This window comes from Salvelinus fontinalis, chromosome 5 (assembly GCF_029448725.1).
Source record: "Salvelinus fontinalis isolate EN_2023a chromosome 5, ASM2944872v1, whole genome shotgun sequence".
Classification (NCBI taxonomy): domain Eukaryota; kingdom Metazoa; phylum Chordata; class Actinopteri; order Salmoniformes; family Salmonidae; genus Salvelinus; species Salvelinus fontinalis.
In genome coordinates this window covers 49,362,290-49,377,416 of record NC_074669.1, presented here as the reverse complement: position 1 = coordinate 49,377,416, position 15,127 = coordinate 49,362,290, and the positions used below count along the sequence as shown (strand labels likewise).

Genomic DNA, 15,127 nt, shown 5'->3' with positions numbered 1-15,127 from the left:
AAAGTCTGGTACTTGAGCTATGCTGTATAAGTTGAGAAATTAAAATTGTACATTACAATTAAATGTGTTCATTTAGCCTCTGCAATGCCCAAAAAACAAGGGTATGAATCATCAACAGTTTCAAAACCTCTCAACTTAGCAAAAGTTTCCTAATACTGATGAGACATTGTTCTTTGTGGGCACTGTGGATATATACAGATTTGTAGAATTACCCACCAAATGCCTAATTTCATCACATTTTACATCTCCAGGACACAACGTTGATCATGGGACTGAAAGCTCATTGGTTGACAGTGGAATGAAATGGTCTATAAAAAGCATATTCTTGCTGTTCAGTTACAATACAGCATTAGTCTCAAGTTTAATACTTTTTAAGCATTTTACATCTTCACTTGAACAGGTAAGAGTTTCAAAGAATACTGTAGTGGAATTGAGGCATGCGTGTCTAGCTTTGAATTCACTGTACGTCTTTTTCATTTCAAGAATTCCATGGCGACCATGAAACTACTATTCCTAGTGATGTGCCTGATTGGACTTTGTTCCTCCATTCCTGTAATAATTCTTGAAATACAACATTAATCCTTCAATTTACACATCAATACACCAAGAGATTGCCGTTTCCATAGATTGCATTGCATTGGATTATGACAATATCTGAATTATTACAATATGATGGACTTAAGTTCACACTTTGAGTGTTGATTACTTTATACCATAATATCATTCATCCTGGGATTTTGTTTGTGTGTGCAGGTGTCTGAGAAACATGATCGAGAGGAGCGATCAGCTAGCGATGAGGTGCAGTAATATTTAGTACCATCTATTGGTATCTATTAGGTATACTGTCTATTAGAGTACTATAGTATGGTCTACTATTTGAATATGATTACTAGTTTGTTTGAGTTTAGAACAATCTCTCTCTCTCTCTCTCTCTCTCTCTCTCTCTCTCTCTCTCTCTCTCTCTCTCTCTCTCTCTCTCTCTGTCTCTCTCCACAGAAGTTCAGGGGTTATGGGCGTGGTTTGGGAGGGTTTTACCCCTATCAGCAGCCTCGGTACCCATCCTACCTCCCTTATGCGCAGCCTTCTCAAGGTAACTCTGGCTTGATGGCCCTCCTGCCATTCCTATTGGCCAGCCTCGCCTCTGCTCCTGTCGCAACTCCTGCTGCAGCTCCAGCCCCAGCCCCAGCCCCAGCCCCAGCCCCAGCAGCGGGTGGAAAATAAGACGGGCGACGATAGAGGAAGGAGAAAAAACTTGTTTACATCAAATATGTTGACATTAGCTGCTGTTCAGAGCTGATTATTCCATCATTAATAAATTAAATAAGTTAAGATGTGTCATTGTGTATGTCTTTGTCTGTTGTGTTCTGTTTGTTTGACAAACTATTTGAGATCCTTTCAAAACATTTGTGAAACCTCTCTGACATAAGGTTGAAGGCTCTACAAGTCCTAAAACAATTGTTAAAAGGAAGTATGAAATCAACAAAACTTCTGAATTTATAATCAGTTCCAGAGAATTTGTTGTTTCCAAAAAGGGACCAAGACCCACTACCAGTTCTTCCTGGGTTGCAGATAACCAAATACTCTCCATGGCCCAAAGGACACCTGCTCATCGAACATCTCATTCCAATATCATGGGCATAAATATGGATTGGTCCCCCTTTTTACGCTATAATGGCTTCCAGCTTTCCTTTAGATGTTGGAACATTGCTGCGGGGACTGGCTTCCATTCAGTCACAAGATCATTATTGAGGTCGGACACTGACTTTGGGCGATTAGGCCTGGCTCTCAGTTGGCGTGACAAACAGCAAAGACCATTATTCCTCAACCACAAAACTTTAAAGTTGGCACTATGCATTGGGGCAGGTAGCGTTCTTCTGGCATCTGCCAAACCCATATTAATCCGTCGGACTGCCAGATGATGAAGCGTGATTCATCACTGTAGAGAATGTGTTTCCTCTTCTCCAGAGTCCAATAGCCATGAGCTTTACACCACTCAAGCCGACGCTTGGCATTGCTCAAGGTGATCTTAGGCTTGTGTGCAGGTGCTTGGACACGGAAACCCATTTAATTTAGCTCCTTACTAACAGTTATTGTGCTGACATTGCTCCCAGAGGCAGTTTGTAATTAGTTTGTGAGTGTTGCACCCGAGGAGAGACGATTTTTACACGCTACGCGCAACAGCATTCGGCCGTCCCATTCTGTGAGCTTCCCTGGCCTACCACTTCGGGCCTGAGCCGGTGTTGCTCCTAGATGTTTCCACTTCACGAAAACAGCACTTACAGTTTCCTGTGGCAGCTCTAGCAGGGCATACATTTGACTAACTGACTCGTTGAAAAGGTAGCACCTTACGTTGGTGCCACGTTGAATGTCACTGAGCTCTTCAGTACGGGCCAATCTAGTGCCAATGTTTGTCTTTGTAGATTGCATGGCTGTGTGCTCAATTGTATACACCTGTCTGCAACTTGTGTGGCATAAATAGCATGTCCACATAGTGCATGTTTTTTATTGGTGGCTAAAAACGTGACCATTTTGAAAGACACTTTGAAAATGGGTTGCAACATTAAACGTTTGTGAACCTCAACTCTTTAACTTCAGTATGAAGTCAGGCACTCTATATATATTTCCATAGCTCTGAGTCAGTATCAATACTTAATAGTATACAATTATCCTGCTTAATTGTTCTAACAATTTATCAAACTTGTTTGCATTCTTTCTGTCAGTTGCATTAAACATTTGGACCACTTTGTGAGGGAGACACTTATTTGCTGGTCTGTAACCCACTGTCCCTACCCAGTCAGAGGTCAAATGGAAACTCACGGAGGGTTACACACAGAGAATGTTATTGCCATAAAATGTAGATGTGGAATAAATATTGTTCTGTAATTAACAGCAGATGGGAAACAACGATACAGTAGGCCTATACTGACATTTTCAGTTAGCACATTTGATTAATAGCAGTGGCAAGAGGCTAATTTGTTTGCCTGTTTTGCAATGCCCAACGTTACATGGAACACCCAGACAACATACAACATCCTTCATTGCAACACATGTCGGCTTCATTAGGGCTTTGTGATTGGCTGAGAAACACTATATATTGTCTGTGTCTTGATGAGTGTGCTAGCGCTTACAGAGGCACCGAGAAGGCTTTTAACCCTGAGATACGTTAAGGTATGGTTATACTAATAATTCTAACACTTTGTTCAGAGTGAATTCATTCTTAGACACTCATTAACTGTGTAGTAGATTATACATATAATATAATCTGTAGCTTGTTGGGAATAGATGGATTAATAAAGTGATGCCGGTTATGTTTATACTGTACTCTATTTAGATGAAGACTTTCAGCATGAAGATTGTTGTTCTACTTGGATTTGTGATGCTTCTCTCTATTGCTTTGGTAAGCCATGCATATAGTATGTGCATGAAATGCTGGTGCAAATGTCATGTTAGACTTAGAAAAATCTTAAAGTTAGTATTTTACATCCATATGTATATTAATTCATTGTCTTTTTGTTTGCTTTTGAAGGCTGAGCGTGATGAGCATGGCCATCAGCATATCATTGAGAAGCGCTCTTCAAGTGAAGAGGTGAGTAGTAGAAATGATACATCTTTTTTGAAGGAGTATTTTTGCTTAATTTGGGGACAGAGCCGTTGAGAGAAAGACAGGAAAGGAAAAGCTTGTGCCAGAAGGGTGTGGGCCGCATTCAAACTGAAGCTGCCATATTATACAATGCCTTCAAAAGATATTCAAACCCCTCGACGTTTTCAACATTTTGTTGAGTTAAAAGGTGGGATTAAAGCGATCTACAGAAAATACTCTGTCTTGTCAGTGGAAGAAAAATTAAAACATTTGTAAAGAAAATATGAAAAATAGAACACGAATATATTACATATATACATATAGTATCAGCATCTACATGGCCCTTGCTCTATACAGGTATTCAATAAAAATGATTTACTGCTAAAATAAACTATGTACAGTTATTGTGTATGGTTTACATAATTGAGACTCCAGTGAATACATTAGTTTTGATTGTCCTTCTTTTTCCCTCCTTCTTCTAGCGTGGCCGTGGCCGTGGCCCTGGCCGTGGCTTTCCAAACTTTCTCCAGCAGTACAACTACCTTCTGCTTCTGCAAAGACTTGGTCTTGTCCCAGCTCCTGCAGCCCCGGCCCCTGCAGCACCGGCCCCAGCCCCAGCTCCAGCTCCAGCTCCAGCCCCAGCCCCAGCTCCAGCCCCAGCTCCAGCTCCAGCTGGTCGCTGAGAAAGGACATGAATCAGAAACTTCAACTCAACAAGAGCAAGCTATGGTTTATGAAATGACCAGAACATTAACTGACACTAAGTACTGTAATAGCTGTTTTCCATATTTTGCTTGATTTTCCCTTTAATGTACTTGCTGTATGTCTGTCTGCAATGCAATAAAGAGGATTTGAAATGGCATATGTCCCTTCCTGCACACTTTCTTTTGCTGAGAAATTAGATTTTGAATTCAAACATATGTTCACAGTTTGTGCATTTGTTAGTCAGAGTTAGTTAAATCTGAGGATTAGCATCTTGTTTTGTCGGTTGACATTTCTTGATATATATAGTGAGGCTATATTGGTTGTGAACAATATTTGAGTTATGTTTTAAACAATTAAACATGTTTTAAATTGTATTCACATTATGAGTAAAGTAGGTTAAAAGAAGTCAAGTAGCCAAATTCAATGGTCAAACATTTAAATCTTTCGATGGTTGAAATCATTGAAAGCCTTGACATAATACAGTATAATTTTTACATACATTTAATCATTCAACCTATTCCCACTCCACTGCTTATTCTACCAGGCTGCTTACGATGAGCAAGTAAATAAGTCACTGGGTTACAGTTACTGTACCTGGATACAGTACAGTATCCAGGTACAGTAACTGATACAGTCAAGTACATATTCTACCCACCACTGCGACCTGTATGCTCTCGTTGGCTGGCCCTCGCTTCATATTCGTCGCCAAACCCACTGGCTCCAAGTCATCTATAAGTCTCTGCTAGGTAAAGCCCCGCCTTATCACAGCTCACTGGTCACCATGGCAGTAGTCACCCATAGCACGTGCTCCAGCAGGTATATTTCACTTGTCACCCCCAAAGCCAATTCCTCCTTTGGCCGCCTTTCCTTCCAGTTGTCTGCTGCCAATGACTGGAAAAAATTGCAAAAATCACTGAAGCTGGAGACTCATATCTCCCTCTCTAACTTTAAGCACCAGCTGTCAGAGCAGCTCACAGATCACTGCACCTGTACACAGTCCATCTGTAAATTGCCCATCCAACTACCTCATCCCCATACTGTTATATATTGTCTTGCTCCTTTGCACCACCGTATCTCTACTTGCACATTCATCTTCTGCACATCTATCACTCCAGTGTTAATTGATAAATTGTAATAATTTTTACAATCTATCACTCCCTCATCTTACCTCATTTGCACACACTGTATATAGACTTTTCTATTGTGTTATTGACTGTATGTTTGTTTATTCCATGTGTAACTCTGTGTTGTTGTTTGTGTTGCACTGCTTTGCTTTATCTTGGCCACGTCGCAGTTGTAAATGAGAACTTATTCTCAACTGGCCTATATGGATAAATAAAGGTGAAATAAATAAAAAATACAAATTCAAATAAAATCATAAAAGGACAAGTCAAGGTGCTTGGCTATACTGAGGGTAAGATTGTTCTACTTTCAGGAGATTTACTCTCAAAGTTACCATCATATCGACAAAGAAAACACAGAGAAATATAAAGACAGTTTTAATGAAGAAGAACTGAATCAAGACACTACTGTAGTAATGAATAGTTATGGAAGCTCCTTCAAATTCAAGCCTTTAGTGACACCATGTGGTTGAAGGTAATTCCTCTCCTGGAGTGTGTGTGTGTGTGTGTGTGTGTGTGTGTGTGTGTGTGTGTGTGTGTGTGTGTGTGTGTGTGTGTGTGTGTGTGTGTGTGTGTGTGTGTGTGTGTGTGTGTGTGTGTGTGTGTGTGTGTGTGTGTGTGTGCGCGTGTGTGCGTGTGTGTGTGCATTGGTGCGTGTGTGAGTGTGAAGACATTTTGACAGAGAATGACCATGTCTCATCTATTGATGATTTATTCATTCAATTATAAGAGTCCATTATAATAGATTAAGCATAGTACTTATTTAGATCTTTCTTTACTTCTATCTGTGTAATGTTGTTTTCTTTGTAATGTCTTTTTTCGTTATGTGTCGGACCCCAGTAAGACGAGCTGTCGCCATTGGCTAATGGGGATCCTAATAACAAGAAATGTAAAATAATAAAAGACGTTGGGGGAGGATGTAGTGCTAAGCTGAGATGTGGAATTGTTTTAAGATGGTCATACTGTTGATAATTTAGCTATTTGATTTTGAATTAGAGTTCCACTTTAGGTATCTAAAAAATATGTAAATGACTGATTTTAGCCTTTACTACTAAAGCCCATAGAAATGCATTGAATAACACATTCATAAATGCAAAAAGGACTTTCAAAAATCTATAATAATATTGAAAATTGTAATAGTATATAATAGTACTGAAATGTCTGTCCTAAATCTAGGAGGAAATATACTCAGGAAATATACCGTTTATAAACATATATATTTTTAACCCCTTTTTTTGGGTAGGCATATAACTACCTTCATGCTTCCATTAGTTTTTTGAAAACTGTAACGATTGCCTTCAGACAAGTCCCGTGCCACTTGTCGGGGTCGAATAACAAAATCTGCCCTTTTCACAGTGGGGTCCCATAAGATTGTCGCCTAAACGGACGGTACCAAACATAACTTCAGACGACTCTACTGACAATTGTGAGAGACGTAGAGAAAAACGGAGAACACCAAATGTCCGGACACTACAGACGTTTTTGTGAGAAGACAATGCAAAATCCAATGGAGATATCTCTATTATAAACTGACGGAATATGATTAGACGTTTTTGTGAGAAGACTGATTTCCGGGATGTCTCATGGTCTGACATACACCGCTCTACCTCTGACACCTTTCACTGCAGATGTGGAAGTGCGACACTGGTGAATGTGGTGGATTGAGACGCATCCAATACAAAAATCCAATGCAGATATCTCTATTTTAAACTGACGGACTATGAAGAGGATTTTCTTGTTATGTAACTTAGATTGACGTGCCGGTGCATCAATCAACTCTAGGGGGTTATGCCCGAGTAATAATATTGAGAAGGTGATATTTGGGAACACTTTGTATGACAATACAGACATATTATTTTTCCTCTCAGTCTCTGCAAGATCAACAAAGAGCTAAAATTGATTATTAAATCTGATAAGTAGATAATAATTGTTTTCATAGCTAATTGACATATTTATTTAGAGGTTGCCATGAGACAAACCGCATTCCACAACCTGCATTGTGAATGTTTACACAATGTGTTCAAGAAAGACATGAAAACATATCATTGTTTGTGTGTTATTAGTTTAACAGACTGCGTTTGTCTATTGTTGTGACCTAGATGAAGATCAGATCACATTTCATGACCAATTTATGCAGATGTCCAGGTATTTCCAAAGGGTTCACATAATTTTTCTTGCCACTGTATATGGAGACTGTTTAGTGCCAAAAATAAGAGTTTAAATACATGTAAAAACAAATGTTTTCTAATCTTTCTTATGTCTCTCAGTTATAGGAAACTCTTCAGAACAAACTTCCTTTTGATTTTTATGGGGGGACTATCTGTTGTTCCATGTAGTAAATATGTTATTCATTGGGTTTTATGGGCTAATAGCAGCAAGACCACATACATTTTTTCATCAAATAATAAAAAAATATAGTTTTTTTGATACTTCAAGGGGCCTTAAAATTCAATATCAAAAAGCAAAATGATCCTTCTTTAAACATTCCCAAATTCATAGGTAGCACCTCCGTCACGTCATGCCACTGTTATGAACGTTCTCAAGCCGCCCTCTATCGGCAGCGCCATAGTGGTGCCCTAAAGTGCTGATAAACCCAGTCATTCTGGACAGAGGCTAACTAATGTTAATTCTAAATTTCAATTAGGTGCCTGAAAATTTGATGACATTGCTAAAGTAGTCGAATATTTCTTAGGAAACAACTTTGCCAGCATTATCATGTAGTCAAATTTACTTTAGACAGATGGCAAAGTTGTCATTATCTAGTAAAGTTCAACAAAAGTAGCTAGTAATGCTAACATTAGCTTGCTGAAATCCGGTGGCCTCCCCTCAATCTTAGCTAGCTAGCCAACATTATACCGCATTTAAAGTCAAACCGGTGACATTAAAATAATGGGGGAAAAAATGTCCAACTAAATATTTGCCTCCTTTTGAATGACATTGTAATTTCCATACCACAGTAATGCACTTTTGATGAAATCTTCATCAGCGCACATAGTCGATACATTTAGTAGAATGCTCAGTCGGGCATGAGTCCAAAACAAATGTTCAAAAAACAATATTGTGACGAAACATGCCACCCACGAATAGCTTAGAAGAGCCCTCTCGCCCCACACCCCTCTCCCAGCTTAGACAGGGCTTAGACTGTAATGGGTTAATTGACCTTGAGTTGCGCAATGCCAGATTGTCAACAGAAAGAGCCCTGCAATGGCAGTTTGACAGTAGCTCGGATGAGTGTACTAAAGATGGGAAATATACATTTTTGTAATGAATATTAGTTTACTTCTCTAAAATAACTGATGTCTTTAAAAATGTCTGAACTTATCAAAAGGATCTGAATTTAACATTTTTGCTTGAGGCAACATATACATTCATCAAATCAAATCAAAATCAAATCAAATTTTATTAGTCACATACACATGGTTAGCAGATGTTAATGCGAGTGTAGCGAAATGCTTGTGCTTCTAGTTCCGACAATGCAGTAATAACAACAAGTAATCTAACCTAACAATTCCACAACTACTACCTTATACACGCAAGTGTAAAGGGATAAAGAATATGTACATAAAGATATATGAATGAGTGATGGTACAGAACGGCATAGGCAAGATGCAGTAGATGGTATAGAGTACGGTATATACATATGAGATGAGTACTGTAGGGTATGTAAACATAAAGTGGCATAGTTTAAAGTGGCTAGTGGTACATGTATTACATAAAGATTGCAAGATGCAGTAGATGATATAGAGTACAGTATATACATATACATATGAGATGGGTAATGTAGGGTATGTAAACATTATATTAAGTGGCATTGTTTAAAGTGGCTAGTGATACATTTTTACATAATTTCCATCAATTCCCATTTTTAAAGTGGCTGGAGTTGAGTCAGTATGTTGGCAGCGGCCGCTAAATGTTAGTGGTGGCTGTTTAACAGTCTGATGGCCTTGAGATAGAAGCTGTTTTTCAGTCTCTCGGTCCCTGCTTTGATGCACCTGTACTGACCTCGCCTTCTGGATGATAGCGGGGTGAACAGGCAGTGGCTTGGGTGGTTGTTGTCCTTGATGATCTTTATGGCCTTCCTGTGACATCGGGTGGTGTAGGTGTCCTGGAGGGCAGGTAGTTTGCCCCCGGTGATGCGTTCTGCAGACCTCACTACCCTCTGGAGAGCCTTACGGTTGTGGGCGGAGCAGTTGCCGTACCAGGCGGTGATACAGCCCGACAGGATGCTCTCGATTGTGCATCTGTAGAAGTTTGTGAGTGCTTTTGGTGACAAGCCGAATTTCTCACAGTACTCATCTCATAAGCCTACCTTCAATAAGTTAAAGTTGGACATTTGTCGTGGCAAGGTGGGGATTGAGTTGCATATTATATTGTTTAAGCTGGTGACTCAGTTTAACTTGTAATCATAAGCCTACCTAATTCTATAATCAAGTACTTCCCATGACGATTTGGCAACGTTCAAAGGTAGGGAGTGAAGTGGGTGTTTGTTTGCAAAACATTGGTACTGCATGTCTTTTCAGAACAAGGAAAATCCCTTTCTATCACACATTCAAACATTATTTCAACGATCAGCTGGATGCAGTTGATATTTTGTCTTTATTGTAAAACATTGGTACTGCATGTGTTTTCAGAATAAGGTGGACTCACAAAACACAAATGCTTAGTTTATAAAGATGTCTGAGTGTTGACGTGTGCCCAAGGCTATCCGTAAACAAAATTAACAAGAAAATGGTGCCGTCTGGTTTGCTTAATATAAGGAATTTGAAATGATTTATACTTATCCTTTTGATACTTAAGTATATTTTAGCAATTACAATTATTTTAATACTTAAGTACATTTAAAGCCAAATACTTTTAGACTTTTACTCAAGCAGTTTTTACTGAGTGACTTTCACTTGAGCCATTTTCTATGAAAGTATCTTTACTTTTACTCAAGTATGACAATGTGGCACTTTTCCCAGCACTGGATTCCCCAAACATAATAAGTACAATGTATATCCTATAAATTCATTAATTCACTTTTCTGTCTATCAGGTATTTCATGGAACTCCCAGACATTGACTATGAAGTGTGATTCCTTTATGCGTTTCTGTTTAATAAACACATTTATATTTCAAGCTCAATTGTATGTCTCTGTCACTCCCTGGCCTTTGTATTCTTCGTTTTCTTTATTATTTTAGTTAGGTCAGGGTGTGACATGGGGAATGTTTGTGTTTTGGGTGGTTATATGGTAAAGGGGTGTTGGGTTTAGTGTATGGGGTTGTGTTGAGTGACTGTTTCTAGGTATGTCTATGGTTGAGTGTATGTTTCTAGGTATGTCTATGGTTGCCTGAGTGGTTCTCAATCAGAGACACATGTCTTTCATTTGTCTCTGATTGGGAGCCATATTTAAGGCAGCCATAGGCATCATGCATTTGTGGGTAATTGTCTATGTTGAACGTTTGTTGCTTGTCGTTGCACTAACGTTTGTAGCTTCACGGTCGTTTTGTTGTTGTTTTTATTTCAGTTTATGTATAGTGTTTGTTTTGTGTTTTCTCTCTCTTCTGAATAAGGAAGATGTATTTTTCACACGCTGCGCCTTGGTCCACTCTCTCTCCCATTGATGATCGAGACAGAATTACCCACCAATGCAGGACCAAGCGGCGTGTCAAGCGGCAACAGGACACACCTACACAGGATTCATGGACATGGGAGGAGATACTGGATGGTAAGGGGCCTTGGGCACAACCGGGAGAATATCGCCTCCCTCGTGAAGAGCTAGAGGCAGCTAAAGCTGAAGCAAGGCTGGAAGCCCGTGAGTACAACCCAAAAATTTCTTGGGGGGGGGCCTTAAAGGGAGTGTGGCGAAGTCAGGTAGGAGACCTGCGCCTTCTCCCTGTACTTACCGTGAAGAGCGAGAGTACGGGCAGACACCGTGTTACGCAGTAGAGCGCATGGTGTCTCCTGTACGCGTGCATAGCCCGGTTCGGTACATTACAGCTCCACGTATCGGCCGGGCTAGATTGAGCGTTGAGCCAGATGTCATGAAGCCGGCCCAACGCATCTGGTCATCAGTGCGTCTCCTCGGGCCGGCTTACATGGCACCAGCCTTACGCATGGTGTCCCCGGTTCGCCTACATAGCCCGGTGCGGGTTATTTCACCTCCCCGCACTGGTCGGGCGACGGGGAGCATACAACCAGGTAAGGTTGGGCAGGCTCAGTGCTCAAGGGAGCAAGTACGCCTGCACGGTCCGGTATTTCCGGCGCCACCTCCCTGCCCCGACCCAGTACCACCAGTGCCTCCTCCACGCACTAGCCCTATGGTGCGTGTCTCCAGCCCTTTGCCACCGGTGCCTACACCACGCACCAAGCCTCCTGTGTGTCCCCAGAGTCCTGTGCATCCTTTTGCTGCTCACCGCACTAGCCCTGAGATGCGTGCCCCCAGCCCGGTACCACCAGTTCCGGCACCACGCAATAGGCCTAATGTGCGTCCCCAGGGTCCAGTATGCCCTGTTCCTTTTCCCCACACTAACCTGAAGGTGTGTGTCTTTAACCCGGTGCATCCAGTTCCGGCACCACGCACCAGGCCTACAGTGCGCCTCTTCCGGCCAGAGCTATCCGTCTGCCCAGCGCCATCTGAGCCATCCGTCTCCCCAGCGCCGTCTGAGCCATCCGTCTCCCCAGCGCCGTCTGAGCCATCCGTCTCCCCAGCGCCGTCTGAGCCATCCGTCTCCCCAGCGCCGTCTGAGCCATCCGTCTCCCCAGCGCCGTCTGAGCCATCCGTCTCCCCAGCGCCGTCTGAGCCATCCGTCTCCCCAGCGCCGTCTGAGCCATCCGTCTCCCCAGCGCCGTCTGAGCCATCCGTCTGTCCCGAGCCATTAGAGCCGCACGTCTGTCCCGAGCCGTCAGAGCCGTTAGTCAGTCAGGAGCCGCTAGAGCCATTCGTCAGACAGGATCTGCAAGAGCCGCCATCCAGACAGGATCTGCCAGAGCCGCCAACCAGACAGGATCTGCCAGAGCCGCCAACCAGACAGGATCTGCCAGTGCCGCCAACCAGACAGGATCTGCCAGAGCCGCCAACCAGACAGGATCTGCCAGAGCCGCCAACCAGACAGGATCTGCCAGAGCCGCCAACCAGACAGGTTCTGCCAGAGCCGCCAACCAGACAGGTTCTGCCAGAGCCGTCAGCCAGCCATGAGCAGCCAGAGCCGTCAGCCAGCCATGAGCAGCCAGATCCGTCAGCCAGCCATGAGCAGCCAGATCCGTCAGCCAGCCATGAGCAGCCAGATCCGTCAGCCAGCCATGAGCAGCCAGATCCGTCAGCCAGCCATGAGCAGCCAGATCCGTCAGCCAGCCATGAGCAGCCAGATCCGTCAGCCAGCCATGAGCAACCAGATCCGTCAGCCAGCCATGAGCAACCAGATCCGTCAGCCAGCCATGAGCAGCCAGATACGTCAGCCAGCCATGAGCAGCCAGATCCGTCAGCCAGCCATGAGCAACCAGATCCGTCAGCCAGCCATGAGCAGCCAGATCCGTCAGCCAGCCATGAGCAACCAGATCCATCAGCCAGCCATGAGCAGCCAGATCCGTCAGCCAGCCATGAGCAGCCAGATCCGTCAGCCAGCCATGAGCAGCCAGGTCCGTCAGCCAGCCATGAGCAGCCAGATCCGTCAGCCAGCCATGAGCAGCCAGATCCGTCAGCCAGCCATGAGCAACCAGATCCGTCAGCCAGCCATGAGCAGCCAGATCCGTCAGCCAGCTATGAGCAGCCAGGTCCGTCAGCCAGCCATGAGCAGCCAGATCCGTCAGCCAGCCATGAGCAGCCAGATCCGTCAGCCAGCCATGAGCAACAAGATCCGTCAGCCAGCCATGAGCAGCCAGATCCGTCAGCCAGCCATGAGCAGCCAGATCCGTCAGCCAGCCATGAGCAGCCAGATCCGTCAGCCAGCCATGAGCAGCCAGATCCGTCAGCCAGCCATGAGCAGCCAGTACCGTCAGCCAACCATGAGCCGTCCAGCCAGGATCCGCCAGAGCCGTCATCCAGCCAGGATCCGTCCCTCAGTCCGGAGCTGCCGTCCCTCAGTCCGGAGCTGCCCCTTATCCTGGTGCTGCCCCTTATCCTGGCACTGCCCCTTAGTCCGGAGCTGCCCCTTAGTCCGGAGCTGCCCCTTATTCCGGAGCTGCCCCTTATTCCGGTGCTGCCCCTTAGTCCGGTGCTGCCCCTTAGTCCGGTGCTGCCCCTTAGTCCGGTGCTGGCCCTTAGTCCGGTGCTGCCCCTTAGTCCGGTGCTGCCCCTTAATCCAGTGGGGTTAATGTGGAGGGTGGCCATTTGGAGGAGGCTAAAGAGGCGGGTAGTGACTGTGGTGGGATGGGGACCACGACCAGTGCCGGAGCCGCCGCCGTGATGGACGCCCACCCAGACCCTCCCCTAGACTGTGTGCTGGTGCGCCCGGAGTTCGCACCTTAAGGGGGGGGGGTTATGTCACACCCTGGCCTTTGTATTCTTTGTTTTCTTTATTATTTTAGTTAGGTCAGGGTGTGACATGGGGAATGTTTGTGTTTTGGGTGGTTATATGGTAAAGGGGTGTTGGGTTTAGTGTATGGGGTTGTGTTGAGTGACTGTTTCTAGGTATGTCTATGGTTGAGTGTATGTTTCTAGGTATGTCTATGGTTGACTGAGTGGTTCTTAATCAGAGACAGATGTCTTTCATTTGTCTCTGATTGGGAGCCATATTTAAGGCAGCCATAGGCATCATGCATTTGTGGGTAATTGTCTATGTTGAACGTTTGTTGCTTGTCGTTGCACTAATGTTTGTAGCTTCACGGTCGTTTTGTTGTTGTTTTTATTTCAGTTTATGTATAGTGTTTGTTTTGTGTTTTCTCTTTCTTCTGAATAAAGGAGATGTATTTTTCACACGCTGCGCCTTGGTCCACTCTCTCTCCCATTGACGATCGTGACAGTCTCTCCAGTCCTCTGATGAATGCTCATTAAGTTTATGTAAATTGTGAGAAATCTATACAAAGTGTGGTACATTATATTGATTGATAGGAGATATCAAAATAAAGTCTGGTACTTGAGCTATGCTGTATAAGTTGAGAAATTAAAATTGTACATTCCAAATAAATGTGTTCATTTATCCTCCGCAATCCCCAAAAAACAAGGGTATGAATCATCAACAGTTTCAAACCCTCTCAACTTAGCAAAAGTTTCCTAATACTGATGAGACATTGTTCTTTGTGGGCACTGTGGATATATACAGATTTGTAGAATTACCCACCAAATGCCTATTTTAATCACATTTTACATCTCCAGGACACAACGTTGATCATGGGACTGAAAGCTCATTGGTTGACAGTGGAATGAAATGGTCTATAAAAAGCATATTCTTGCTGTTCAGTTACAATACAGCATTAGTCTCAAGTTTAATACTTTTTAAGCATTTTACATCGTCACCTGAACAGGTAAGAGTTTCAAAGAATACTGTAGTGGAATTGAGGCATGCGTGTCTAGCTTTGAATTCACTGTAGGTCTTTTTCATTTCAAGAATTCCATGGCGACCATGAAACTACTGTTCCTAGTGATGTGCCTGATTGGACTTTGTTCCTCCATTCCTGTAAGAATTCTTGAAATACAACATCAAGCCTTCAATTTACACGTCAATACACCAAACGATTGCCGTTTCCACAGATTGCATTGCATTGGAATATGACAATATCTGAATTATTACAATATGATGGACTT

At 43.3% G+C, this 15,127-nt stretch overlaps 1 long non-coding RNA gene across 1 annotated transcript; it reads left to right on the top strand.

Moving 5' to 3' along the window:
• The first annotated feature begins 338 nt into the window (after positions 1 to 338).
• On the top strand, positions 339 to 1,274 carry LOC129855770 (uncharacterized). Its single transcript, XR_008759556.1, has 4 exons — positions 339 to 400; positions 484 to 552; positions 754 to 798; positions 997 to 1,274. It is a non-coding gene; the product is annotated as an uncharacterized LOC129855770 (long non-coding RNA).
• The last annotated feature ends 13,853 nt before the right edge of the window (positions 1,275 to 15,127 follow it).